Below are 25,891 nucleotides of genomic sequence, written 5' to 3'. Positions count from 1 at the left end.
GGTGGTGCCGCACCCGGGCTCGCCCCGGCTGACGCAGTTTTCGCGCCGCCCCGGCAGACGCGGTTTTCGCGCCGCCCCGGCTGACGCGGTTTTTGCCGCCCCGGCTGACGCAGTTCGGACTTGGCACTTTTTGGGCTGAGCCTGGCTGGCGGCCCACTCACTCGATCGCCATGTCTGTTTGCCACAGTCTTCCCGGTGGTGCCGCACCCGGGCTCGCCCCGGCAGACGCGTTTTTTTTTTTTCTTTCGCCCCGGCTGACGCAGTTTTCGCGCCGCCCCGGCTGACGCGGTTTCGTGCCGCCCCGGCAGACGCGGTTTTTTTGCGCCGCCCCGGCTGACGCGGTTTTTGCCGCCCCGGCTGACGCAGTTCGGACTTGGCACTTTTTGGCTGAGCCTGGCTGGTGGCCCACTCACTCGATCGCCATGTCTGTTAGCCACAGTTTTCCCGGTGGTGCCGCACCCGGGCTCGCCCCGGCTGACGCAGTTTTCGCGCCGCCCCGGCAGACGCGGTTTTCGCGCCGCCCCGGCTGACGCGGTTTTTGCCGCCCCGGCTGACGCAGTTCGGACTTGGCACTTTTTGGGCTGAGCCTGGCTGGCGGCCCACTCACTCGATCGCCATGTCTGTTTGCCACAGTCTTCCCGGTGGTGCCGCACCCGGGCTCGCCCCGGCAGACGCGTTTTTTTTTTCTTTCGCCCCGGCAGACGTGGTTCCCCCCCCCCCCCCTTTTCGCTCGCCCCGGCTGACGAGGTTTTCGCGCCGCCCCGGCTGACGCAGTTTTCGCGCCGCCCCGGCTGACGCGGTTTCGTGCCGCCCCGGCTGACGCGGTTTTCGCGCCACCCCGGCTGACGCGGTTTTTGCGTCGCCCCGGCTGACACGGTTCGGACTTTGCACTTTTCGGCTGTGCCTGGCTGGCGGCCCACTCACTCGATCGCCATGTCTGTTTGCCACAGTTTTCCCGGTGGTGCCGCACCCGGGCTCGCCCCGGCTGACGCAGTTTTCGCGCCGCCCCGGCAGACGCGGTTTTCGCGCCGCCCCGGCTGACGCGGTTTCGTGCCGCCCCGGCAGACGCAGTTCGGACTTAGCACTTTTCGGCTGTGCCTGGCTGGCGGCCCACTCACTCGATCGCCATGTCTGTTTGCCACAGTTTTCCCGGTGGTGCCGCACCCGGGCTCGCCCCGGCTGACGCAGTTTTCGCGCCGCCCCGGCTGACGCGGTTTCGTGCCGCCCCGGCAGACGCGGTTTTCGCGCCGCCCCGGCTGACGCGGTTTCGTGCCGCCCCGGCAGACGCAGTTCGGACTTAGCACTTTTCGGCTGTGCCTGGCTGGCGGCCCACTCACTCGATCGCCATGTCTGTTTGCCACAGTTTTCCCGGTGGTGCCGCACCCGGGCTCGCCCCGGCAGACGCGTTTTTTTTTTTTTCTTTCGCCCCGGCTGACGCAGTTTTCGCGCCGCCCCGGCTGACGCGGTTTCGTGCCGCCCCGGCAGACGCGGTTTTTTGCGCCGCCCCGGCTGACGCGGTTTTTGCCGCCCCGGCTGACGCAGTTCGGACTTAGCACTTTTCGGCTGTGCCTGGCTGGCGGCCCACTCACTCGATCGCCATGTCTGTTTGCCACAGTTTTCCCGGTGGTGCCGCACCCGGGCTCGCCCCGGCTGACGCAGTTTTCGCGCCGCCCCGGCTGACGCGGTTTCGTGCCGCCCCGGCAGACGCGGTTTTCGCGCCGCCCCGGCTGACGCGGTTTCGTGCCGCCCCGGCAGACGCAGTTCGGACTTAGCACTTTTCGGCTGTGCCTGGCTGGCGGCCCACTCACTCGATCGCCATGTCTGTTTGCCACAGTTTTCCCGGTGGTGCCGCACCCGGGCTCGCCCCGGCTGACGCAGTTTTCGCGCCGCCCCGGCTGACGCGGTTTCGTGCCGCCCCGGCAGACGCGGTTTTCGCGCCGCCCCGGCTGACGCGGTTTCGTGCCGCCCCGGCAGACGCAGTTCGGACTTGGCACTTTTCGGCTGTGCCTGGCTGGCGGCCCACTCACTCGATCGCCATGTCTGTTTGCCACAGTTTTCCCGGTGGTGCCGCACCCGGGCTCGCCCCGGCAGACGCGTTTTTTTTTTCTTTCGCCCCGGCTGACGCAGTTTTCGCGCCGCCCCGGCTGACGCGGTTTCGTGCCGCCCCGGCAGACGCGGTTTTTTTGCGCCGCCCCGGCTGACGCGGTTTTTGCCGCCCCGGCTGACGCAGTTCGGACTTGGCACTTTTTGGCTGAGCCTGGCTGGTGGCCCACTCACTCGATCGCCATGTCTGTTAGCCACAGTTTTCCCGGTGGTGCCGCACCCGGGCTCGCCCCGGCTGACGCAGTTTTCGCGCCGCCCCGGCAGACGCGGTTTTCGCGCCGCCCCGGCTGACGCGGTTTTTGCCGCCCCGGCTGACGCAGTTCGGACTTGGCACTTTTTGGGCTGAGCCTGGCTGGCGGCCCACTCACTCGATCGCCATGTCTGTTTGCCACAGTCTTCCCGGTGGTGCCGCACCCGGGCTCGCCCCGGCAGACGCGTTTTTTTTTTCTTTCGCCCCGGCAGACGTGGTTCCCCCCCCCCCCCCTTTTCGCTCGCCCCGGCTGACGAGGTTTTCGCGCCGCCCCGGCTGACGCAGTTTTCGCGCCGCCCCGGCTGACGCGGTTTCGTGCCGCCCCGGCTGACGCGGTTTTCGCGCCGCCCCGGCTGACGCGGTTTTTGCGTCGCCCCGGCTGACACGGTTCGGACTTTGCACTTTTCGGCTGTGCCTGGCTGGCGGCCCACTCACTCGATCGCCATGTCTGTTTGCCACAGTTTTCCCGGTGGTGCCGCACCCGGGCTTGCCCCGGCAGACGCGTTTTTTTTTTTTCTTTTCGCCCCGGCTGACGCAGTTTTCGCCCCGCCCCGGCTGACGCGGTTTCGTGCCGCCCCGGCAGACGCGGTTTTTTGCGCCGCCCCGGCTGACGCGGTTTTTGCCGCCCCGGCTGACGCAGTTCGGACTTAGCACTTTTCGGCTGTGCCTGGCTGGCGGCCCACTCACTCGATCGCCATGTCTGTTTGCCACAGTTTTCCCGGTGGTGCCGCACCCGGGCTCGCCCCGGCTGACGCAGTTTTCGCGCCGCCCCGGCTGACGCGGTTTCGTGCCGCCCCGGCAGACGCGGTTTTCGCGCCGCCCCGGCTGACGCGGTTTTTGCGTCGCCCCGGCTGACACGGTTCGGACTTTGCACTTTTCGGCTGTGCCTGGCTGGCGGCCCACTCACTCGATCGCCATGTCTGTTTGCCACAGTTTTCCCGGTGGTGCCGCACCCGGGCTCGCCCCGGCTGACGCAGTTTTCGCGCCGCCCCGGCTGACGCGGTTTCGTGCCGCCCCGGCAGACGCGGTTTTCGCGCCGCCCCGGCTGACGCGGTTTCGTGCCGCCCCGGCAGACGCAGTTCGGACTTAGCACTTTTCGGCTGTGCCTGGCTGGCGGCCCACTCACTCGATCGCCATGTCTGTTTGCCACAGTTTTCCCGGTGGTGCCGCACCCGGGCTCGCCCCGGCAGACGCGTTTTTTTTTTTTCTTTCGCCCCGGCTGACGCAGTTTTCGCGCCGCCCCGGCTGACGCGGTTTTCGCGCCGCCCCGGCTGACGCGGTTCGGACTTTGCACTTTTTGGCTCACCCCGGCTGGCGGCCCACTCACTCGATCGCCAGGTCTGTTTGCCCCGGTGGTTCCACCGCCAGGCTTAAGCGCGAACTTTTTTTGTTTGTTTTCTTTTGATTAAGCGCAAGCTTTTTTCTTTGTTTTCTTTTGATTAAGCGCGGGCTTTTTTCTTTGTTTTTTTTTTTTATTTCGCCCCGGCAGACGCGGTTTTTGCGCCGCCCCGGCTGACGCGGTTTTTGCCGCCCCGGCTGACGCAGTTCGGACTTAGCACTTTTCGGCTGTGCCTGGCTGGCGGCCCACTCACTCGATCGCCATGTCTGTTTGCCACAGTTTTCCCGGTGGTGCCGCACCCGGGCTCGCCCCGGCTGACGCAGTTTTCGCGCCGCCCCGGCTGACGCGGTTTCGTGCCGCCCCGGCAGACGCGGTTTTCGCGCCGCCCCGGCTGACGCGGTTTTTGCGTCGCCCCGGCTGACACGGTTCGGACTTTGCACTTTTCGGCTGTGCCTGGCTGGCGGCCCACTCACTGATCGCCATGTCTGTTTGCCACAGTTTTCCCGGTGGTGCCGCACCCGGGCTCGCCCCGGCTGACGCAGTTTTCGCGCCGCCCCGGCTGACGCGGTTTCGTGCCGCCCCGGCAGACGCGGTTTTCGCGCCGCCCCGGCTGACGCGGTTTCGTGCCGCCCCGGCAGACGCAGTTCGGACTTAGCACTTTTCGGCTGTGCCTGGCTGGCGGCCCACTCACTCGATCGCCATGTCTGTTTGCCACAGTTTTCCCGGTGGTGCCGCACCCGGGCTCGCCCCGGCTGACGCAGTTTTCGCGCCGCCCCGGCTGACGCGGTTTCGTGCCGCCCCGGCAGACGCGGTTTTCGCGCCGCCCCGGCTGACGCGGTTTCGTGCCGCCCCGGCAGACGCAGTTCGGACTTAGCACTTTTCGGCTGTGCCTGGCTGGCGGCCCACTCACTCAATCGCCATGTCTGTTTGCCACAGTTTTCCCGGTGGTGCCGCACCCGGGCTCGCCCCGGCTGACGCAGTTTTCGCGCCGCCCCGGCTGACGCGGTTTCGTGCCGCCCCGGCAGACGCGGTTTTCGCGCCGCCCCGGCTGACGCGGTTTCGTGCCGCCCCGGCAGACGCAGTTCGGACTTAGCACTTTTCGGCTGTGCCTGGCTGGCGGCCCACTCACTCGATCGCCATGTCTGTTTGCCACAGTTTTCCCGGTGGTGCCGCACCCGGGCTCGCCCCGGCAGACGCGTTTTTTTTTTTCTTTCGCCCCGGCTGACGCAGTTTTCGCGCCGCCCCGGCTGACGCGGTTTCGTGCCGCCCCGGCAGACGCGGTTTTTTGCGCCGCCCCGGCTGACGCGGTTTTTGCCGCCCCGGCTGACGCAGTTCGGACTTAGCACTTTTCGGCTGTGCCTGGCTGGCGGCCCACTCACTCGATCGCCATGTCTGTTTGCCACAGTTTTCCCGGTGGTGCCGCACCCGGGCTCGCCCCGGCTGACGCAGTTTTCGCGCCGCCCCGGCTGACGCGGTTTCGTGCCGCCCCGGCAGACGCGGTTTTCGCGCCGCCCCGGCTGACGCGGTTTCGTGCCGCCCCGGCAGACGCAGTTCGGACTTAGCACTTTTCGGCTGTGCCTGGCTGGCGGCCCACTCACTCGATCGCCATGTCTGTTTGCCACAGTTTTCCCGGTGGTGCCGCACCCGGGCTCGCCCCGGCTGACGCAGTTTTCGCGCCGCCCCGGCTGACGCGGTTTCGTGCCGCCCCGGCAGACGCGGTTTTCGCGCCGCCCCGGCTGACGCGGTTTCGTGCCGCCCCGGCAGACGCAGTTCGGACTTAGCACTTTTCGGCTGTGCCTGGCTGGCGGCCCACTCACTCGATCGCCATGTCTGTTTGCCACAGTTTTCCCGGTGGTGCCGCACCCGGGCTCGCCCCGGCAGACGCGTTTTTTTTTTTTCTTTCGCCCCGGCTGACGCAGTTTTCGCGCCGCCCCGGCTGACGCGGTTTCGTGCCGCCCCGGCAGACGCGGTTTTTTTGCGCCGCCCCGGCTGACGCGGTTTTTGCCGCCCCGGCTGACGCAGTTCGGACTTGGCACTTTTTGGCTGAGCCTGGCTGGTGGCCCACTCACTCGATCGCCATGTCTGTTAGCCACAGTTTTCCCGGTGGTGCCGCACCCGGGCTCGCCCCGGCTGACGCAGTTTTCGCGCCGCCCCGGCAGACGCGGTTTTCGCGCCGCCCCGGCTGACGCGGTTTTTGCCGCCCCGGCTGACGCAGTTCGGACTTGGCACTTTTTGGGCTGAGCCTGGCTGGCGGCCCACTCACTCGATCGCCATGTCTGTTTGCCACAGTCTTCCCGGTGGTGCCGCACCCGGGCTCGCCCCGGCAGACGCGTTTTTTTTTTCTTTCGCCCCGGCAGACGTGGTTCCCCCCCCCCCCCCTTTTCGCTCGCCCCGGCTGACGAGGTTTTCGCGCCGCCCCGGCTGACGCAGTTTTCGCGCCGCCCCGGCTGACGCGGTTTCGTGCCGCCCCGGCTGACGCGGTTTTCGCGCCGCCCCGGCTGACGCGGTTTTTGCGTCGCCCCGGCTGACACGGTTCGGACTTTGCACTTTTCGGCTGTGCCTGGCTGGCGGCCCACTCACTCGATCGCCATGTCTGTTTGCCACAGTTTTCCCGGTGGTGCCGCACCCGGGCTCGCCCCGGCTGACGCAGTTTTCGCGCCGCCCCGGCAGACGCGGTTTTCGCGCCGCCCCGGCTGACGCGGTTTCGTGCCGCCCCGGCAGACGCAGTTCGGACTTAGCACTTTTCGGCTGTGCCTGGCTGGCGGCCCACTCACTCGATCGCCATGTCTGTTTGCCACAGTTTTCCCGGTGGTGCCGCACCCGGGCTCGCCCCGGCTGACGCAGTTTTCGCGCCGCCCCGGCTGACGCGGTTTCGTGCCGCCCCGGCAGACGCGGTTTTCGCGCCGCCCCGGCTGACGCGGTTTCGTGCCGCCCCGGCAGACGCAGTTCGGACTTAGCACTTTTCGGCTGTGCCTGGCTGGCGGCCCACTCACTCGATCGCCATGTCTGTTTGCCACAGTTTTCCCGGTGGTGCCGCACCCGGGCTCGCCCCGGCAGACGCGTTTTTTTTTTTTTCTTTCGCCCCGGCTGACGCAGTTTTCGCGCCGCCCCGGCTGACGCGGTTTCGTGCCGCCCCGGCAGACGCGGTTTTTTGCGCCGCCCCGGCTGACGCGGTTTTTGCCGCCCCGGCTGACGCAGTTCGGACTTAGCACTTTTCGGCTGTGCCTGGCTGGCGGCCCACTCACTCGATCGCCATGTCTGTTTGCCACAGTTTTCCCGGTGGTGCCGCACCCGGGCTCGCCCCGGCTGACGCAGTTTTCGCGCCGCCCCGGCTGACGCGGTTTCGTGCCGCCCCGGCAGACGCGGTTTTCGCGCCGCCCCGGCTGACGCGGTTTCGTGCCGCCCCGGCAGACGCAGTTCGGACTTAGCACTTTTCGGCTGTGCCTGGCTGGCGGCCCACTCACTCGATCGCCATGTCTGTTTGCCACAGTTTTCCCGGTGGTGCCGCACCCGGGCTCGCCCCGGCTGACGCAGTTTTCGCGCCGCCCCGGCTGACGCGGTTTCGTGCCGCCCCGGCAGACGCGGTTTTCGCGCCGCCCCGGCTGACGCGGTTTCGTGCCGCCCCGGCAGACGCAGTTCGGACTTGGCACTTTTCGGCTGTGCCTGGCTGGCGGCCCACTCACTCGATCGCCATGTCTGTTTGCCACAGTTTTCCCGGTGGTGCCGCACCCGGGCTCGCCCCGGCAGACGCGTTTTTTTTTTCTTTCGCCCCGGCTGACGCAGTTTTCGCGCCGCCCCGGCTGACGCGGTTTCGTGCCGCCCCGGCAGACGCGGTTTTTTTGCGCCGCCCCGGCTGACGCGGTTTTTGCCGCCCCGGCTGACGCAGTTCGGACTTGGCACTTTTTGGCTGAGCCTGGCTGGTGGCCCACTCACTCGATCGCCATGTCTGTTAGCCACAGTTTTCCCGGTGGTGCCGCACCCGGGCTCGCCCCGGCTGACGCAGTTTTCGCGCCGCCCCGGCAGACGCGGTTTTCGCGCCGCCCCGGCTGACGCGGTTTTTGCCGCCCCGGCTGACGCAGTTCGGACTTGGCACTTTTTGGGCTGAGCCTGGCTGGCGGCCCACTCACTCGATCGCCATGTCTGTTTGCCACAGTCTTCCCGGTGGTGCCGCACCCGGGCTCGCCCCGGCAGACGCGTTTTTTTTTTCTTTCGCCCCGGCAGACGTGGTTCCCCCCCCCCCCTTTTCGCTCGCCCCGGCTGACGAGGTTTTCGCGCCGCCCCGGCTGACGCAGTTTTCGCGCCGCCCCGGCTGACGCGGTTTCGTGCCGCCCCGGCTGACGCGGTTTTCGCGCCGCCCCGGCTGACGCGGTTTTTGCGTCGCCCCGGCTGACACGGTTCGGACTTTGCACTTTTCGGCTGTGCCTGGCTGGCGGCCCACTCACTCGATCGCCATGTCTGTTTGCCACAGTTTTCCCGGTGGTGCCGCACCCGGGCTTGCCCCGGCAGACGCGTTTTTTTTTTTTCTTTTCGCCCCGGCTGACGCAGTTTTCGCCCCGCCCCGGCTGACGCGGTTTCGTGCCGCCCCGGCAGACGCGGTTTTTTGCGCCGCCCCGGCTGACGCGGTTTTTGCCGCCCCGGCTGACGCAGTTCGGACTTAGCACTTTTCGGCTGTGCCTGGCTGGCGGCCCACTCACTCGATCGCCATGTCTGTTTGCCACAGTTTTCCCGGTGGTGCCGCACCCGGGCTCGCCCCGGCTGACGCAGTTTTCGCGCCGCCCCGGCTGACGCGGTTTCGTGCCGCCCCGGCAGACGCGGTTTTCGCGCCGCCCCGGCTGACGCGGTTTTTGCGTCGCCCCGGCTGACACGGTTCGGACTTTGCACTTTTCGGCTGTGCCTGGCTGGCGGCCCACTCACTCGATCGCCATGTCTGTTTGCCACAGTTTTCCCGGTGGTGCCGCACCCGGGCTCGCCCCGGCTGACGCAGTTTTCGCGCCGCCCCGGCTGACGCGGTTTCGTGCCGCCCCGGCAGACGCGGTTTTCGCGCCGCCCCGGCTGACGCGGTTTCGTGCCGCCCCGGCAGACGCAGTTCGGACTTAGCACTTTTCGGCTGTGCCTGGCTGGCGGCCCACTCACTCGATCGCCATGTCTGTTTGCCACAGTTTTCCCGGTGGTGCCGCACCCGGGCTCGCCCCGGCTGACGCAGTTTTCGCGCCGCCCCGGCTGACGCGGTTTCGTGCCGCCCCGGCAGACGCGGTTTTCGCGCCGCCCCGGCTGACGCGGTTTCGTGCCGCCCCGGCAGACGCAGTTCGGACTTAGCACTTTTCGGCTGTGCCTGGCTGGCGGCCCACTCACTCAATCGCCATGTCTGTTTGCCACAGTTTTCCCGGTGGTGCCGCACCCGGGCTCGCCCCGGCTGACGCAGTTTTCGCGCCGCCCCGGCTGACGCGGTTTCGTGCCGCCCCGGCAGACGCGGTTTTCGCGCCGCCCCGGCTGACGCGGTTTCGTGCCGCCCCGGCAGACGCAGTTCGGACTTAGCACTTTTCGGCTGTGCCTGGCTGGCGGCCCACTCACTCGATCGCCATGTCTGTTTGCCACAGTTTTCCCGGTGGTGCCGCACCCGGGCTCGCCCCGGCAGACGCGTTTTTTTTTTTCTTTCGCCCCGGCTGACGCAGTTTTCGCGCCGCCCCGGCTGACGCGGTTTCGTGCCGCCCCGGCAGACGCGGTTTTTTGCGCCGCCCCGGCTGACGCGGTTTTTGCCGCCCCGGCTGACGCAGTTCGGACTTAGCACTTTTCGGCTGTGCCTGGCTGGCGGCCCACTCACTCGATCGCCATGTCTGTTTGCCACAGTTTTCCCGGTGGTGCCGCACCCGGGCTCGCCCCGGCTGACGCAGTTTTCGCGCCGCCCCGGCTGACGCGGTTTCGTGCCGCCCCGGCAGACGCGGTTTTCGCGCCGCCCCGGCTGACGCGGTTTCGTGCCGCCCCGGCAGACGCAGTTCGGACTTAGCACTTTTCGGCTGTGCCTGGCTGGCGGCCCACTCACTCGATCGCCATGTCTGTTTGCCACAGTTTTCCCGGTGGTGCCGCACCCGGGCTCGCCCCGGCTGACGCAGTTTTCGCGCCGCCCCGGCTGACGCGGTTTCGTGCCGCCCCGGCAGACGCGGTTTTCGCGCCGCCCCGGCTGACGCGGTTTCGTGCCGCCCCGGCAGACGCAGTTCGGACTTAGCACTTTTCGGCTGTGCCTGGCTGGCGGCCCACTCACTCGATCGCCATGTCTGTTTGCCACAGTTTTCCCGGTGGTGCCGCACCCGGGCTCGCCCCGGCAGACGCGTTTTTTTTTTTTCTTTCGCCCCGGCTGACGCAGTTTTCGCGCCGCCCCGGCTGACGCGGTTTCGTGCCGCCCCGGCAGACGCGGTTTTTTTGCGCCGCCCCGGCTGACGCGGTTTTTGCCGCCCCGGCTGACGCAGTTCGGACTTGGCACTTTTTGGCTGAGCCTGGCTGGTGGCCCACTCACTCGATCGCCATGTCTGTTAGCCACAGTTTTCCCGGTGGTGCCGCACCCGGGCTCGCCCCGGCTGACGCAGTTTTCGCGCCGCCCCGGCAGACGCGGTTTTCGCGCCGCCCCGGCTGACGCGGTTTTTGCCGCCCCGGCTGACGCAGTTCGGACTTGGCACTTTTTGGGCTGAGCCTGGCTGGCGGCCCACTCACTCGATCGCCATGTCTGTTTGCCACAGTCTTCCCGGTGGTGCCGCACCCGGGCTCGCCCCGGCAGACGCGTTTTTTTTTTCTTTCGCCCCGGCAGACGTGGTTCCCCCCCCCCCCCCTTTTCGCTCGCCCCGGCTGACGAGGTTTTCGCGCCGCCCCGGCTGACGCAGTTTTCGCGCCGCCCCGGCTGACGCGGTTTCGTGCCGCCCCGGCTGACGCGGTTTTCGCGCCGCCCCGGCTGACGCGGTTTTTGCGTCGCCCCGGCTGACACGGTTCGGACTTTGCACTTTTCGGCTGTGCCTGGCTGGCGGCCCACTCACTCGATCGCCATGTCTGTTTGCCACAGTTTTCCCGGTGGTGCCGCACCCGGGCTCGCCCCGGCTGACGCAGTTTTCGCGCCGCCCCGGCAGACGCGGTTTTCGCGCCGCCCCGGCTGACGCGGTTTCGTGCCGCCCCGGCAGACGCAGTTCGGACTTAGCACTTTTCGGCTGTGCCTGGCTGGCGGCCCACTCACTCGATCGCCATGTCTGTTTGCCACAGTTTTCCCGGTGGTGCCGCACCCGGGCTCGCCCCGGCTGACGCAGTTTTCGCGCCGCCCCGGCTGACGCGGTTTCGTGCCGCCCCGGCAGACGCGGTTTTCGCGCCGCCCCGGCTGACGCGGTTTCGTGCCGCCCCGGCAGACGCAGTTCGGACTTAGCACTTTTCGGCTGTGCCTGGCTGGCGGCCCACTCACTCGATCGCCATGTCTGTTTGCCACAGTTTTCCCGGTGGTGCCGCACCCGGGCTCGCCCCGGCAGACGCGTTTTTTTTTTTTCTTTCGCCCCGGCTGACGCAGTTTTCGCGCCGCCCCGGCTGACGCGGTTTCGTGCCGCCCCGGCAGACGCGGTTTTTTGCGCCGCCCCGGCTGACGCGGTTTTTGCCGCCCCGGCTGACGCAGTTCGGACTTAGCACTTTTCGGCTGTGCCTGGCTGGCGGCCCACTCACTCGATCGCCATGTCTGTTTGCCACAGTTTTCCCGGTGGTGCCGCACCCGGGCTCGCCCCGGCTGACGCAGTTTTCGCGCCGCCCCGGCTGACGCGGTTTCGTGCCGCCCCGGCAGACGCGGTTTTCGCGCCGCCCCGGCTGACGCGGTTTCGTGCCGCCCCGGCAGACGCAGTTCGGACTTAGCACTTTTCGGCTGTGCCTGGCTGGCGGCCCACTCACTCGATCGCCATGTCTGTTTGCCACAGTTTTCCCGGTGGTGCCGCACCCGGGCTCGCCCCGGCTGACGCAGTTTTCGCGCCGCCCCGGCTGACGCGGTTTCGTGCCGCCCCGGCAGACGCGGTTTTCGCGCCGCCCCGGCTGACGCGGTTTCGTGCCGCCCCGGCAGACGCAGTTCGGACTTAGCACTTTTCGGCTGTGCCTGGCTGGCGGCCCACTCACTCGATCGCCATGTCTGTTTGCCACAGTTTTCCCGGTGGTGCCGCACCCGGGCTCGCCCCGGCAGACGCGTTTTTTTTTTCTTTCGCCCCGGCTGACGCAGTTTTCGCGCCGCCCCGGCTGACGCGGTTTCGTGCCGCCCCGGCAGACGCGGTTTTTTTGCGCCGCCCCGGCTGACGCGGTTTTTGCCGCCCCGGCTGACGCAGTTCGGACTTGGCACTTTTTGGCTGAGCCTGGCTGGTGGCCCACTCACTCGATCGCCATGTCTGTTAGCCACAGTTTTCCCGGTGGTGCCGCACCCGGGCTCGCCCCGGCTGACGCAGTTTTCGCGCCGCCCCGGCAGACGCGGTTTTCGCGCCGCCCCGGCTGACGCGGTTTTTGCCGCCCCGGCTGACGCAGTTCGGACTTGGCACTTTTTGGGCTGAGCCTGGCTGGCGGCCCACTCACTCGATCGCCATGTCTGTTTGCCACAGTCTTCCCGGTGGTGCCGCACCCGGGCTCGCCCCGGCAGACGCGTTTTTTTTTTCTTTCGCCCCGGCAGACGTGGTTCCCCCCCCCCCCTTTTCGCTCGCCCCGGCTGACGAGGTTTTCGCGCCGCCCCGGCTGACGCAGTTTTCGCGCCGCCCCGGCTGACGCGGTTTCGTGCCGCCCCGGCTGACGCGGTTTTCGCGCCGCCCCGGCTGACGCGGTTTTTGCGTCGCCCCGGCTGACACGGTTCGGACTTTGCACTTTTCGGCTGTGCCTGGCTGGCGGCCCACTCACTCGATCGCCATGTCTGTTTGCCACAGTTTTCCCGGTGGTGCCGCACCCGGGCTTGCCCCGGCTGACGCAGTTTTCGCGCCGCCCCGGCTGACGCGGTTTCGTGCCGCCCCGGCAGACGCGGTTTTCGCGCCGCCCCGGCTGACGCGGTTTTTGCGTCGCCCCGGCTGACACGGTTCGGACTTTGCACTTTTCGGCTGTGCCTGGCTGGCGGCCCACTCACTCGATCGCCATGTCTGTTTGCCACAGTTTTCCCGGTGGTGCCGCACCCGGGCTCGCCCCGGCTGACGCAGTTTTCGCGCCGCCCCGGCTGACGCGGTTTCGTGCCGCCCCGGCAGACGCGGTTTTCGCGCCGCCCCGGCTGACGCGGTTTCGTGCCGCCCCGGCAGACGCAGTTCGGACTTAGCACTTTTCGGCTGTGCCTGGCTGGCGGCCCACTCACTCGATCGCCATGTCTGTTTGCCACAGTTTTCCCGGTGGTGCCGCACCCGGGCTCGCCCCGGCTGACGCAGTTTTCGCGCCGCCCCGGCTGACGCGGTTTCGTGCCGCCCCGGCAGACGCGGTTTTCGCGCCGCCCCGGCTGACGCGGTTTCGTGCCGCCCCGGCAGACGCAGTTCGGACTTAGCACTTTTCGGCTGTGCCTGGCTGGCGGCCCACTCACTCGATCGCCATGTCTGTTTGCCACAGTTTTCCCGGTGGTGCCGCACCCGGGCTCGCCCCGGCTGACGCAGTTTTCGCGCCGCCCCGGCTGACGCGGTTTCGTGCCGCCCCGGCAGACGCGGTTTTCGCGCCGCCCCGGCTGACGCGGTTTCGTGCCGCCCCGGCAGACGCAGTTCGGACTTAGCACTTTTCGGCTGTGCCTGGCTGGCGGCCCACTCACTCGATCGCCATGTCTGTTTGCCACAGTTTTCCCGGTGGTGCCGCACCCGGGCTCGCCCCGGCAGACGCGTTTTTTTTTTTCTTTCGCCCCGGCTGACGCAGTTTTCGCGCCGCCCCGGCTGACGCGGTTTCGTGCCGCCCCGGCAGACGCGGTTTTTTGCGCCGCCCCGGCTGACGCGGTTTTTGCCGCCCCGGCTGACGCAGTTCGGACTTAGCACTTTTCGGCTGTGCCTGGCTGGCGGCCCACTCACTCGATCGCCATGTCTGTTTGCCACAGTTTTCCCGGTGGTGCCGCACCCGGGCTCGCCCCGGCTGACGCAGTTTTCGCGCCGCCCCGGCTGACGCGGTTTCGTGCCGCCCCGGCAGACGCGGTTTTCGCGCCGCCCCGGCTGACGCGGTTTCGTGCCGCCCCGGCAGACGCAGTTCGGACTTAGCACTTTTCGGCTGTGCCTGGCTGGCGGCCCACTCACTCGATCGCCATGTCTGTTTGCCACAGTTTTCCCGGTGGTGCCGCACCCGGGCTCGCCCCGGCTGACGCAGTTTTCGCGCCGCCCCGGCTGACGCGGTTTCGTGCCGCCCCGGCAGACGCGGTTTTCGCGCCGCCCCGGCTGACGCGGTTTCGTGCCGCCCCGGCAGACGCAGTTCGGACTTAGCACTTTTCGGCTGTGCCTGGCTGGCGGCCCACTCACTCGATCGCCATGTCTGTTTGCCACAGTTTTCCCGGTGGTGCCGCACCCGGGCTCGCCCCGGCAGACGCGTTTTTTTTTTTTCTTTCGCCCCGGCTGACGCAGTTTTCGCGCCGCCCCGGCTGACGCGGTTTCGTGCCGCCCCGGCAGACGCGGTTTTTTTGCGCCGCCCCGGCTGACGCGGTTTTTGCCGCCCCGGCTGACGCAGTTCGGACTTGGCACTTTTTGGCTGAGCCTGGCTGGTGGCCCACTCACTCGATCGCCATGTCTGTTAGCCACAGTTTTCCCGGTGGTGCCGCACCCGGGCTCGCCCCGGCTGACGCGGTTTCGTGCCGCCCCGGCTGACGCGGTTTTCGCGCCGCCCCGGCTGACGCGGTTTTTGCGTCGCCCCGGCTGACACGGTTCGGACTTTGCACTTTTCGGCTGTGCCTGGCTGGCGGCCCACTCACTCGATCGCCATGTCTGTTTGCCACAGTTTTCCCGGTGGTGCCGCACCCGGGCTCGCCCCGGCTGACGCAGTTTTCGCGCCGCCCCGGCAGACGCGGTTTTCGCGCCGCCCCGGCTGACGCGGTTTCGTGCCGCCCCGGCAGACGCAGTTCGGACTTAGCACTTTTCGGCTGTGCCTGGCTGGCGGCCCACTCACTCGATCGCCATGTCTGTTTGCCACAGTTTTCCCGGTGGTGCCGCACCCGGGCTCGCCCCGGCTGACGCAGTTTTCGCGCCGCCCCGGCTGACGCGGTTTCGTGCCGCCCCGGCAGACGCGGTTTTCGCGCCGCCCCGGCTGACGCGGTTTCGTGCCGCCCCGGCAGACGCAGTTCGGACTTAGCACTTTTCGGCTGTGCCTGGCTGGCGGCCCACTCACTCGATCGCCATGTCTGTTTGCCACAGTTTTCCCGGTGGTGCCGCACCCGGGCTCGCCCCGGCAGACGCGTTTTTTTTTTTTCTTTCGCCCCGGCTGACGCAGTTTTCGCGCCGCCCCGGCTGACGCGGTTTCGTGCCGCCCCGGCAGACGCGGTTTTTTGCGCCGCCCCGGCTGACGCGGTTTTTGCCGCCCCGGCTGACGCAGTTCGGACTTAGCACTTTTCGGCTGTGCCTGGCTGGCGGCCCACTCACTCGATCGCCATGTCTGTTTGCCACAGTTTTCCCGGTGGTGCCGCACCCGGGCTCGCCCCGGCTGACGCAGTTTTCGCGCCGCCCCGGCTGACGCGGTTTCGTGCCGCCCCGGCAGACGCGGTTTTCGCGCCGCCCCGGCTGACGCGGTTTCGTGCCGCCCCGGCAGACGCAGTTCGGACTTAGCACTTTTCGGCTGTGCCTGGCTGGCGGCCCACTCACTCGATCGCCATGTCTGTTTGCCACAGTTTTCCCGGTGGTGCCGCACCCGGGCTCGCCCCGGCTGACGCAGTTTTCGCGCCGCCCCGGCTGACGCGGTTTCGTGCCGCCCCGGCAGACGCGGTTTTCGCGCCGCCCCGGCTGACGCGGTTTCGTGCCGCCCCGGCAGACGCAGTTCGGACTTAGCACTTTTCGGCTGTGCCTGGCTGGCGGCCCACTCACTCGATCGCCATGTCTGTTTGCCACAGTTTTCCCGGTGGTGCCGCACCCGGGCTCGCCCCGGCAGACGCGTTTTTTTTTTCTTTCGCCCCGGCTGACGCAGTTTTCGCGCCGCCCCGGCTGACGCGGTTTCGTGCCGCCCCGGCAGACGCGGTTTTTTTGCGCCGCCCCGGCTGACGCGGTTTTTGCCGCCCCGGCTGACGCAGTTCGGACTTGGCACTTTTTGGCTGAGCCTGGCTGGTGGCCCACTCACTCGATCGCCATGTCTGTTAGCCACAGTTTTCCCGGTGGTGCCGCACCCGGGCTCGCCCCGGCTGACGCAGTTTTCGCGCCGCCCCGGCAGACGCGGTTTTCGCGCCGCCCCGGCTGACGCGGTTTTTGCCGCCCCGGCTGACGCAGTTCGGACTTGGCACTTTTTGGGCTGAGCCTGGCTGGCGGCCCACTCACTCGATCGCCATGTCTGTTTGCCACAGTCTTCCCGGTGGTGCCGCACCCGGGCTCGCCCCGGCAGACGCGTTTTTTTTTCTTTCGCCCCGGCAGACGTGGTTCCCCCCCCCCCCCCCTTTTCGCTCGCCCCGGCTGACGAGGTTTTCGCGCCGCCCCGGCTGACGCAGTTTTCGCGCCGCCCCGGCTGACGCGGTTTCGTGCCGCCCCGGCTGACGCGGTTTTCGCGCCGCCCCGGCTGACGCGGTTTTTGCGTCGCCCCGGCTGACACGGTTCGGACTTTGCACTTTTCGGCTGTGCCTGGCTGGCGGCCCACTCACTCGATCGCCATGTCTGTTTGCCACAGTTTTCCCGGTGGTGCCGCACCCGGGCTTGCCCCGGCAGACGCGTTTTTTTTTTTCTTTTCGCCCCGGCTGACGCAGTTTTCGCCCCGCCCCGGCTGACGCGGTTTCGTGCCGCCCCGGCAGACGCGGTTTTTTGCGCCGCCCCGGCTGACGCGGTTTTTGCCGCCCCGGCTGACGCAGTTCGGACTTTGCACTTTTTGGCTGAGCCTGGCTGGCGGCCCACTCACTCGATCGCCATGTCTGTTTGCCACAGTTTTCCCGGTGGTGCCGCACCCGGGCTCGCCCCGGCAGACGCGTTTTTTTTTTTCCTTCGCCCCGGCAGACGTGGTTCCCCCCCCCCCCTCCGTCTTTCTTTTTGTTTTTTTTTTTCGCCGCGGCTGAAGTGGATTTTTCGGTGCCTCGACGCCCCGGTAGTCGCGGTTTTTCCGTTTCCGCACGGCCCCGGCTGACGCTGCTCGGTCACAGTCGCCTTTTGTGAGGATTGCAGACTTCTTGAGCGCGGGTGTTTTTTTTTTGTTGTTGTTGTTGTTTTATTACGCATTCGCTCCAGCAGACGCTGTTTAGACTTTTTGTTTCCTCTTTTATCCTGCGACGAGGTGACGAGGTTTATTCGGTGCCCCGCCGCCCCGGCTGAAGTGATTTTTCCTGTCCCGTGCCGCCCCGGCTGACGCGGTTGGGACTTCGCGTTTGTTCGGCCGCCACGGGTTTTGGCGCACTCGCTCGGTTGCTTGTTGTTGCCACTTGTTGCGAACCCAGGTTTCTTGAGCGAGCGCGGGCGTTTTTTCTTCCTTTCTTTCTTTGTTCTATGTGTTAGCGAATCGGCCTTTAATATCACACGAGGACTCACAACCAACAATTTTCAGTTTGAAGTGTAAAAAATCTGCAGGTGTTGACGTAACTGACTTGCCCCGTACCCTTGAGTACATCCATGAAGTTCTCGTAGTACTACTAAATCGCATTATTCCAAGTGGAGAAATTCCCATAAACTTGCAAACCTCTACACGAAAATCGGTGCGCGTGATAAAGTTGAAAATTATCGTCCGATATCAAATGTGCCTTCTATAACACAAATTCTAGGAAAAAAAAAAAAAACACTTGTTCGCCGTTTTCTGCGCCGTGACTGGCAGCACTCCGGCGAAGCGAAACGGGGTCGATTCGAGCACGATATCGGCGTCTTTCGACGTGCTCGCCGGCGACCGTCGCACGAGTACGTCGCACGAGCGCGTCTGCCGGGGCGCCGTTTGCGAAGCCGACGCAAAAGTGGGAACCGCCGCTCGGATGATCGCCGCTTTCGGCAGAGTGAGTGTTGGCACTCCGGGGAAGCGAAACAGCGTGAATGCGCCCACGAAATCGGCGTATTTTGAAGTGCCCGCCGGCGACCGTCGCACGAGTACGGTAAACCGCGTCAGCCGGGGCGTAGTTCGGGACGCCGACGAAAAAGTGGGAAGCGCAACTCGGATCTTCGCCGTTTTTGCAGGAGTGAGTGGCGGCCCTCCTGCGAGACCAAGAAGCATCGATTCGTGCACGAATTCGGCGCCTTTCGACGTGATCGCCGGCGACCGTCGCTCGAGTAGGGCAAACCGCGTCTGCCGGGGCGGGCTTCGGGACGCCGATGCGAAAGTGGGAAACGCTGCTCGGATGTTCGCCGTTTTTGGCCGAGTGAGTGCTGGCACTCGGGCGAAGCCAAACGGGGCCGATTACGGCACGATATCGGCGTCTTTCGACGTGCCCGGCGGCGACCGTCGCACGAGTACGGTAAACCGCGTCAGCCCGGGCGGAGTTCGGGACGCCGATGCGAAAGTGGAGAACGCCGCTCGGATCTTCGCCGTTTTTGGAGGAGTGAGTGGCGGCACTCCGGAGAAGCCAAGGAGCGCCAATTAGCGCACGATATCGGCGTCTTTCGACGCGCTCGCCGGCGACCGTCGAACGAGTAGGGCAAACCGCGTCTGCCGGGGCGGGGTTTACGACGCCGACGCAAAAGTGGGAACCGCCGCTCGGATGTTGGCCGTTTTTGGCAGAGTGAGTGCTGGCACACCGGCGACGCGAAAGAGCGCGAAAGCGCCCACGAAAGTGGCGTATTTGGACGTGCTTGACGGCGACCGCTGCAGGAGTACGAAAAACCACGTCAGCCGGGGCGAGCGACCCACGGCGGTCTGGGTGCTTATCGCTGCTATTATAGGGGCACCCCGGCAGACGCAGAAAAAAAAAATTTTTTTTCGACCTTCTTTTTTGCTGGTCGAGCTCGGGTAACCCAGGTCGCAATGGGAGCCGCGCACGAAAGCGGCGTCGCGAGACGCGTTCGCGGTCGCTAGTCGCACGAGCTCGGCAACCGCGTCAGCCGGCGCGGAGTTCGGGATGCCGACGGCTAAGTGGGTACCGCTGCTCGGATGTTCGCCGTTTTTGGCCGAGTGAGTGCTGGCACTCCGGCGAAGCGAAACGGGGCCGATTCGGGCACGATATCGGCGTATTTCGACGTGCTCGCCGGCGACCGTCGCACGAGTACGGCAAAGCGCGTCTGCCGGGGCGAGGTTTGCGATGCCGACGAAAAAGTGGGAAGCGCCGCTCGGATCTTCGCCGTTTTTGCAGGAGTGAGTGGCGGCCCTCCTGCGAGACCAAGAAGCATCGACTCGCGCACGATATCGGTGTCTTTCGACGTGCCCGCCGGCCACCGCCGCACGAGTACGGCAAACCGCGTATGCCGGGGCGGGGTTGGCGACGCCGACGCAAAAGTGGGAACCGCCACTAGGATGTTCGCCGTTTTTGGCAGAGTGAGTGCTGGCACACCGGCGACGCGAAAGAGCGCGAAAGCGCCCACGAAAGTGGCGTATTTGGACGTGCTTGACGGCGACCGCTGCAGGAGTACGAAAAACCACGTCAGCCGGGGCGAGCGACCCACGGCGGTCTGGGTGCTTATCGCTGCTATTATAGGGGCACCCCGGCAGACGCAGAAAAAAAAAATTTTTTTTCGACCTTCTTTTTTGCTGGTCGAGCTCGGGTAACCCAGGTCGCAATGGGAGCCGCGCACGAAAGCGGCGTCGCGAGACGCGTTCGCGGTCGCTAGTCGCACGAGCTCGGCAACCGCGTCAGCCGGCGCGGAGTTCGGGATGCCGACGGCTAAGTGGGTACCGCTGCTCGGATGTTCGCCGTTTTTGGCCGAGTGAGTGCTGGCACTCCGGCGAAGCGAAACGGGGCCGATTCGGGCACGATATCGGCGTATTTCGACGTGCTCGCCGGCGACCGTCGCACGAGTACGGCAAAGCGCGTCTGCCGGGGCGAGGTTTGCGATGCCGACGAAAAAGTGGGAAGCGCCGCTCGGATCTTCGCCGTTTTTGCAGGAGTGAGTGGCGGCCCTCCTGCGAGACCAAGAAGCATCGACTCGCGCACGATATCGGTGTCTTTCGACGTGCCCGCCGGCCACCGCCGCACGAGTACGGCAAACCGCGTATGCCGGGGCGGGGTTGGCGACGCCGACGCAAAAGTGGGAACCGCCACTAGGATGTTCGCCGTTTTTGGCAGAGTGAGTGCTGGCACTCCGGCGAAGCGAAAGAGCGCGAATGCGCCCACGAAAGTGGCGTGTTTGGACGTGCTTGACGACGACCACCGCAGGAAAACGAAAAACCACGTCAGCCGGGGCGAGCGACCCATGGCGGTCTGGGTGCTTATCGCTGCTATTATAGGGGCACCCCGGCAGACGCAAAAAAAAAAAAAATTTTTTTTCGACATTCTTTCTTGCTCGTCGACCTCGGGTGACCCAGGTCGCAGTGGGAGCCGCGCACGAAAGCGGCGTCGCGAGACGGCTTCGCGGTCGCTAGTCGCACGAGCTCGGCAACCGCGTCTGCCGGGGCGGAGTTCGGGACGCCGACGGCTAAGTGGGAACCGCCGCTCGGATGTTCGCCGTTTGTGGCCGAGTGAGTGCTGGCACTCCGGCGAAGCCAAACGGGGCCGATTCCGGCACGATATCGGCGTCTTTCTACGTGCTCGCCGGCGACCGTCGCACGAGTACGGCAAAGTGCGTCTGCCGGGGCGGGGTTTGCGACGCGTACGCAATAGTGAGAACCGTCGCTCGGATGTTCGTCGTCTTTCGCCGAGCCAGTGCTGGCACTCCGGCGAAGCCGAACGGAGCCGATTCGGGCACGATATCGGCGTCTTTCCACGTGCTCGCCGGCGACCGTCGCACGAGTACGGTAAACCGCGTCAGCCGGGGCGGAGTTCGGGACGCCGATGCGAAAGTGGGAAGCGCCGCTCGGATCTTCGCCGTTTTTGGAGGAGTCAGTGGCGGCACTCCGGTGAAGCCAAGGTGCGCCAATTCGCGCACGATATCGGCGTCTTTCGACGTGCCCGCCGGCCACCGTCGCACGAGTACGGCAAACCTCGTCTGCCGGGGCGGGGTTTGCGACGCCGACGCAAAAGTGGGAACCGCCGCTCGGATGTTCGCCGTTTTTGGCAGAGTGAGTGCTGGCACTCCGGCGAAGCGAAAGAGCGTGAATGCGCCCACGAAAGTAGCGTATTTGGACGTGCTTGACGGCGACCGCCGCAGGAGTACGAAAAACCACGTCAGCCGGGGCGAGCGACCCACGGCGGTCTGGGTGCTTATCGCTGCTATTATAGGGGCACCCCGGCAGACGCAGAAAGAAAAAAAAAAAAAATGGGGACATGGCGTGCGTCACCGTGCGGCTTCGCAGCGTTGCCGAAGTCGCCGAGCCCTTCGACTGAGCCGAACGGCGGACAGGGAACGTTGGTCGGCCGTTCTAACCTGTCGGTGCCACGCCGAGACGTCGTTAAGGAAAACCGCGTCGTGGGCCTCTACGACGCCGTCGAGTCGTTGTACGTTTGGTGTCCAGCGTGTCGGCGGCGAGTAGCGGACACGTCGTTCACGACTTCGGTCTTTCGCAGTCGACGCGAACTTGCGGAGAGTCGTGGTGCCTCACGTTTTCGGCAGAAACCGCGGCGGAATTTTCCCGTGCGTGCGCGCACGACCTCGGTGCTGTGCCGTCAGCGTAGTGTTGCACAAACTCGTGGCCTACCCAAGGTGCGGTACGTTTGCGGCCGTATCCTCGGTGGGAATTTCGTGAGTAGGGTCGCAAATTCTACGACCTCGGCCGGTTTGAGAGCGACGTAGACTTGTGGCACGCTCAACGTGCCACACGTTTCGGGGCACACCCGCGGTGAAATTTTCTCGAGTACGCTCGTATTAGTGCCCAAGGAGGTCTGGGTACTTATCGCTGCTATTATGTGGGGGTTCTCGTGAGCGGCGTACGCGAAAGCGACCGGGTGTCTGATATGCGGCGGGCTTCGGCCTCGTCAAGCGTGTCCTCGGGTCTGCTCCAGGGGAATCCACGGCAGTCGTCTGCAGCCTCATCCGCTTGATGCGTTAGGGGCTGGTTGTCGGACGGTGCCGTTTTACCACGATATCGAGGTGTGTTCCGTGTCGTCCTCGGGCGATTCAGATGCGAAAGCGCCGAAGACGCGGGCGTGACCCGTCGTCTGGCGGCTTTGCAGTCTCGGCTCCGTTGCTAGTTCCGGCCGGTCCACCGACAGTGCAGCGGGCTTGGGCAACCCGCACGGCGCGACCGAGTCGATGCAACGAAAAAGAGCGAGCATGAACGTGCTTCTTGCCGCACGGCTCCCACTCGTCTTTCGGGAAGGTTGTGCCGTAGCGAGCTCGAACGCCGTCATCTCGGAGTGCAAAATAAGCGTGTTGGGGCGCCTGAAGGTGGCCTCCGCCGCACACAGACTGCGTCCGGCCCGCCGAAGGCGAGGACGGACGCGCAGTCGAACGATTACCTGGTTGATCCTGCCAGTAATCATATGCTTGTCTCAAAGATTAAGCCATGCATGTCTAAGTACATGCCGAAATAAGGCGAAACCGCGAATGGCTCATTAAATCAGTTATGGTTCCTTAGATCGTTTCTTCCTACTTGGATAACTGTGGCAATTCTAGAGCTAATACATGCAGTGAGCCTGGAGCCCTTTGGGTAACGGGTGCTTTTATTAGACCAAGATCGATCGGGTTTCGGCCCGTATTGTGTGGTGACTCTGGATAACTTTGTGCTGATCGCATGGCCACGAGCCGGCGACGTTTCTTTCAAGTGTCTGCCTTATCAACTTTCGATGGTAGGTTACTTGCTTACCATGGTTGTTACGGGTAACGGAGAATCAGGGTTCGATTCCGGAGAGGGAGCCTGAGAAACGGCTACCACATCCAAGGAAGGCAGCAGGCGCGCAAATTACCCACTCCCGGCACGGGGAGGTAGTGACGAAAAATAACAATACGGGACTCTTTTGAGGCCCCGTAATTGAAATGAGTACACTCTAAATCCTTTAACGAGGATCAATTGGAGGGCAAGTCTGGTGCCAGCAGCCGCGGTAATTCCAGCTCCAATAGCGTATACTAAAGCTGCTGCGGTTAAACAGCTCGTAGTTGGATCTCAGTTCCAGACGAGTAGTGCATCTACCCGATGCGACGGCTCGGACTGAACATCATGCCGGTTCTTTCTTGGTGCACTTCATTGTGTGCCTCGAGATGGCCGGTGCTTTTACTTTGAAAAAATTAGAGTGCTCAACGCAGGCGAGTCGCCTGAATAAACTTGCATGGAATAATAGAACAAGACCTCGTTTCTGTTCTGTTGGTTTTTGGAATACGAGGTAATGATTAAGAGGGACGGACGGGGGCATTCGTATTGCGGCGCTAGAGGTGAAATTCTTGGACCGTCGCAAGACGAACTACTGCGAAAGCATTTGCCAAGAATGTTTTCATTGATCAAGAACGAAAGTCAGAGGTTCGAAGGCGATCAGATACCGCCCTAGTTCTGACCATAAACGATGCCAACCAGCGATCCGCCTGAGTTACTCAAATGACTCGGCGGGCAGCTTCCGGGAAACCAAAGTATTTGGGTTCCGGGGGAAGTATGGTTGCAAAGCTGAAACTTAAAGGAATTGACGGAAGGGCACCACCAGGAGTGGAGCCTGCGGCTTAATTTGACTCAACACGGGAAAACTTACCCGGCCCGGACACTGGGAGGATTGACAGATTGAGAGCTCTTTCTTGATTCGGTGGATGGTGGTGCATGGCCGTTCTTAGTTGGTGGAGCGATTTGTCTGGTTAATTCCGATAACGAACGAGACTCTAGCCTATTAAATAGGTGCGGGGTTCCCAGCACCTTACAACCTTCTTAGAGGGACAAGCGGCTCCTAGCCGCACGAAACAGAGCAATAACAGGTCTGTGATGCCCTAGATGTCCGGGGCCGCACGCGCGCTACACTGAAGGAAGCAGCGTGTCTTTATCCCTGTCTGAAAAGACTGGGTAACCCGTGGAACTTCTTTCGTGATTGGGATAGGGGCTTGCAATTGTTCCCCTTGAACGAGGAATTCCCAGTAAGCGCGAGTCATAAGCTCGCGTTGATTACGTCCCTGCCCTTTGTACACACCGCCCGTCGCTACTACCGATTGAATGATTTAGTGAGGTCTTCGGACCGATGTCCGGCGCGGCCTTTCGGTTGCGCCGGTCTGTTGGAAAGATGACCAAACTTGATCATTTAGAGGAAGTAAAAGTCGTAACAAGGTTTCCGTAGGTGAACCTGCGGAAGGATCATTAACGGATTGTGAAGGGTGAGCGCCTCAGCTGCGTCTGCGCCCGACACTTTCTGCCGCTGACCCCGTTTGGACGCGGGGTCGGCTTTTCCCCACGGGGCTGCCTGAATGTGGAGCGGCACCCCGTGACAAATTGTTGCGCCCAGCGGACGCCAACACCGCGACCTTGGACGGTCGGCCAGGTGGCGGACGCGGGTACAAACGGCGCAACGCACTCATAGGTCGGCTTTCGACCCGCCACTGCACCGTGGCTCGAAGCGCTCGAAATGCGCGACCCGACCGCTGCGGGACCGCCTAGTACTGTAAACAGGAGCGGCGGAGCGCGAACGGCGAGTCGTGGTTACGTCGGTAGAAGGCGAGGCTGCGCGTTCCCGAAACGCCAGCCGAGTGCCCTCCCGACCGTTCGAGCGTGCAAGAACGAGACCCGACAATCGCGCGGCGACTGCCAAGTACGAGAGGAACGGCACAAGCGTCGGCGGTCGGTCAAGGAACTGGCGATGTGACGGGTCCGCTGTGCACCAGTGCATACCGTCCCGCCGTCCGCGGCAAGCGCCTCCGCGTCCTCGGGTGACGGAGGCTGCCGGTCGGTTCTTGCAGGCGAGGGATCTCGCTGGCACCGGTTCGCGTTGACGCGCGGCCGGTCATGGCACGGCGATGCGACGGCCGAGGTGCGCAGTACTCGATGGAGGAACCGCACGCTCCGATGACCGTCCCGCCCTCCGCGGCGTATGCGTACCGACCGTAATGGTTGCAGCAGCGCCGGCCGGCTTTTGAATTCGCCACACGAAACACGGTGCGAGATCGCGGTTAGGGGAGCGTCGACGTTGCCAGGCGTTTTGCTTGCTGCCGAGGGAAAGGCGGCACGGCCACGTCGCGCTCGTCGCGATTAGCGGGTCTGCGCGCTTTGGGAAGGTGCCGCAACGACTTGCCGAAAGAGGAAGCACGGAAGAACGAGGGACTTGGACGTCCCGACAATTGAACGCACTTGCGGCCAGGCCCTTGCTGGCTTCGTTCTTCCGCCTCGAGTAGGCTCGTACGCGGCTCCGGCGCCGAAAGTGGTCCTTGGCACCGACTTCGGTGGACGTGGGAAGTGCCGCGCAAGTACGGCGCGCCTGGCTCCACCTGTTGGCTAAAGTAGGCAGCCGGATCGGCATTTTGGTGTGCGGTGGCAAACCGTGGATGCGAAAAAAGCTTGTGCGATTTCGTGGAACAAAAAGCGGGGGTCCCCCTTTTTATGCGGAGGAGACCGACCCGCCTGCCGTGGTGAACCGCGACGCCACGGTAAAAACGGGAGAGGCTTGTCGATGGGACCGTGCATCCCGCGCTCCACGGAGGCCGGGAGGCGGCCGCCCGAGGAAATGTGTAGCCGTCGAGGCCCGCATCTGCGTGCACTCTTATCCAAATGGGTGTACCGCAGGCATTTTCTGGTTAGGCGGGCCAATGAGAGCGAGCACACAACGATACCTACGGGTCCGGCTTGGAGAACCGGCTTCGACGCCTCCCGAGTATTTATAGAGGGGTGGACCACGAAAGCACTCGCAAGTAGCGAAAGCGAAACGCCGTCCGAAACACACCGTTTGCTCGATTTGCGGCAGCCGAAAAAGGCGCGGCAGAGTTTTGGAGTCCAAGCGTGCGCTGAAAAGCGCCCTTCTTGGCCACTGTTTGGCCGAGTGCCAGAAACGTTTGGTTTTGACTGTACGGAATTGAACAAACACTTTTTCACGACTCTAAGCGGTGGATCACTCGGTTCTCGGGTCGATGAAGAACGCAGCCAGCTGCGAGACTTGGTGTGAATTGCAGGACACACTGAGCACTGATTCTTTGAAC

The 25,891-nt window shown here is 64.8% G+C and overlaps 2 non-coding genes across 2 annotated transcripts in view; both read left to right on the top strand.

The window, feature by feature from the left end:
• The first annotated feature begins 22,254 nt into the window (after positions 1-22,254).
• LOC142791869 (small subunit ribosomal RNA) lies at positions 22,255-24,068 on the top strand. Its single transcript, XR_012890484.1, has one exon. It is a non-coding gene; the product is annotated as a small subunit ribosomal RNA (ribosomal RNA).
• A 1,719-nt stretch (positions 24,069-25,787) lies between these two features.
• Positions 25,788-25,891, top strand: part of LOC142791872 (5.8S ribosomal RNA) — a 153-nt gene continuing 49 nt past the window's right edge. Inside the window, exon 1 of the ribosomal RNA XR_012890487.1 lies at positions 25,788-25,891. This exon is cut by the window's right edge and continues 49 nt beyond it. This is a non-coding gene — a ribosomal RNA (5.8S ribosomal RNA).

This window comes from Rhipicephalus microplus, unplaced genomic scaffold (assembly GCF_043290135.1).
Source record: "Rhipicephalus microplus isolate Deutch F79 unplaced genomic scaffold, USDA_Rmic scaffold_191, whole genome shotgun sequence".
NCBI classification, from domain to species: domain Eukaryota; kingdom Metazoa; phylum Arthropoda; class Arachnida; order Ixodida; family Ixodidae; genus Rhipicephalus; species Rhipicephalus microplus.
This window is presented reverse-complemented; position numbering and strand designations above follow the sequence as displayed.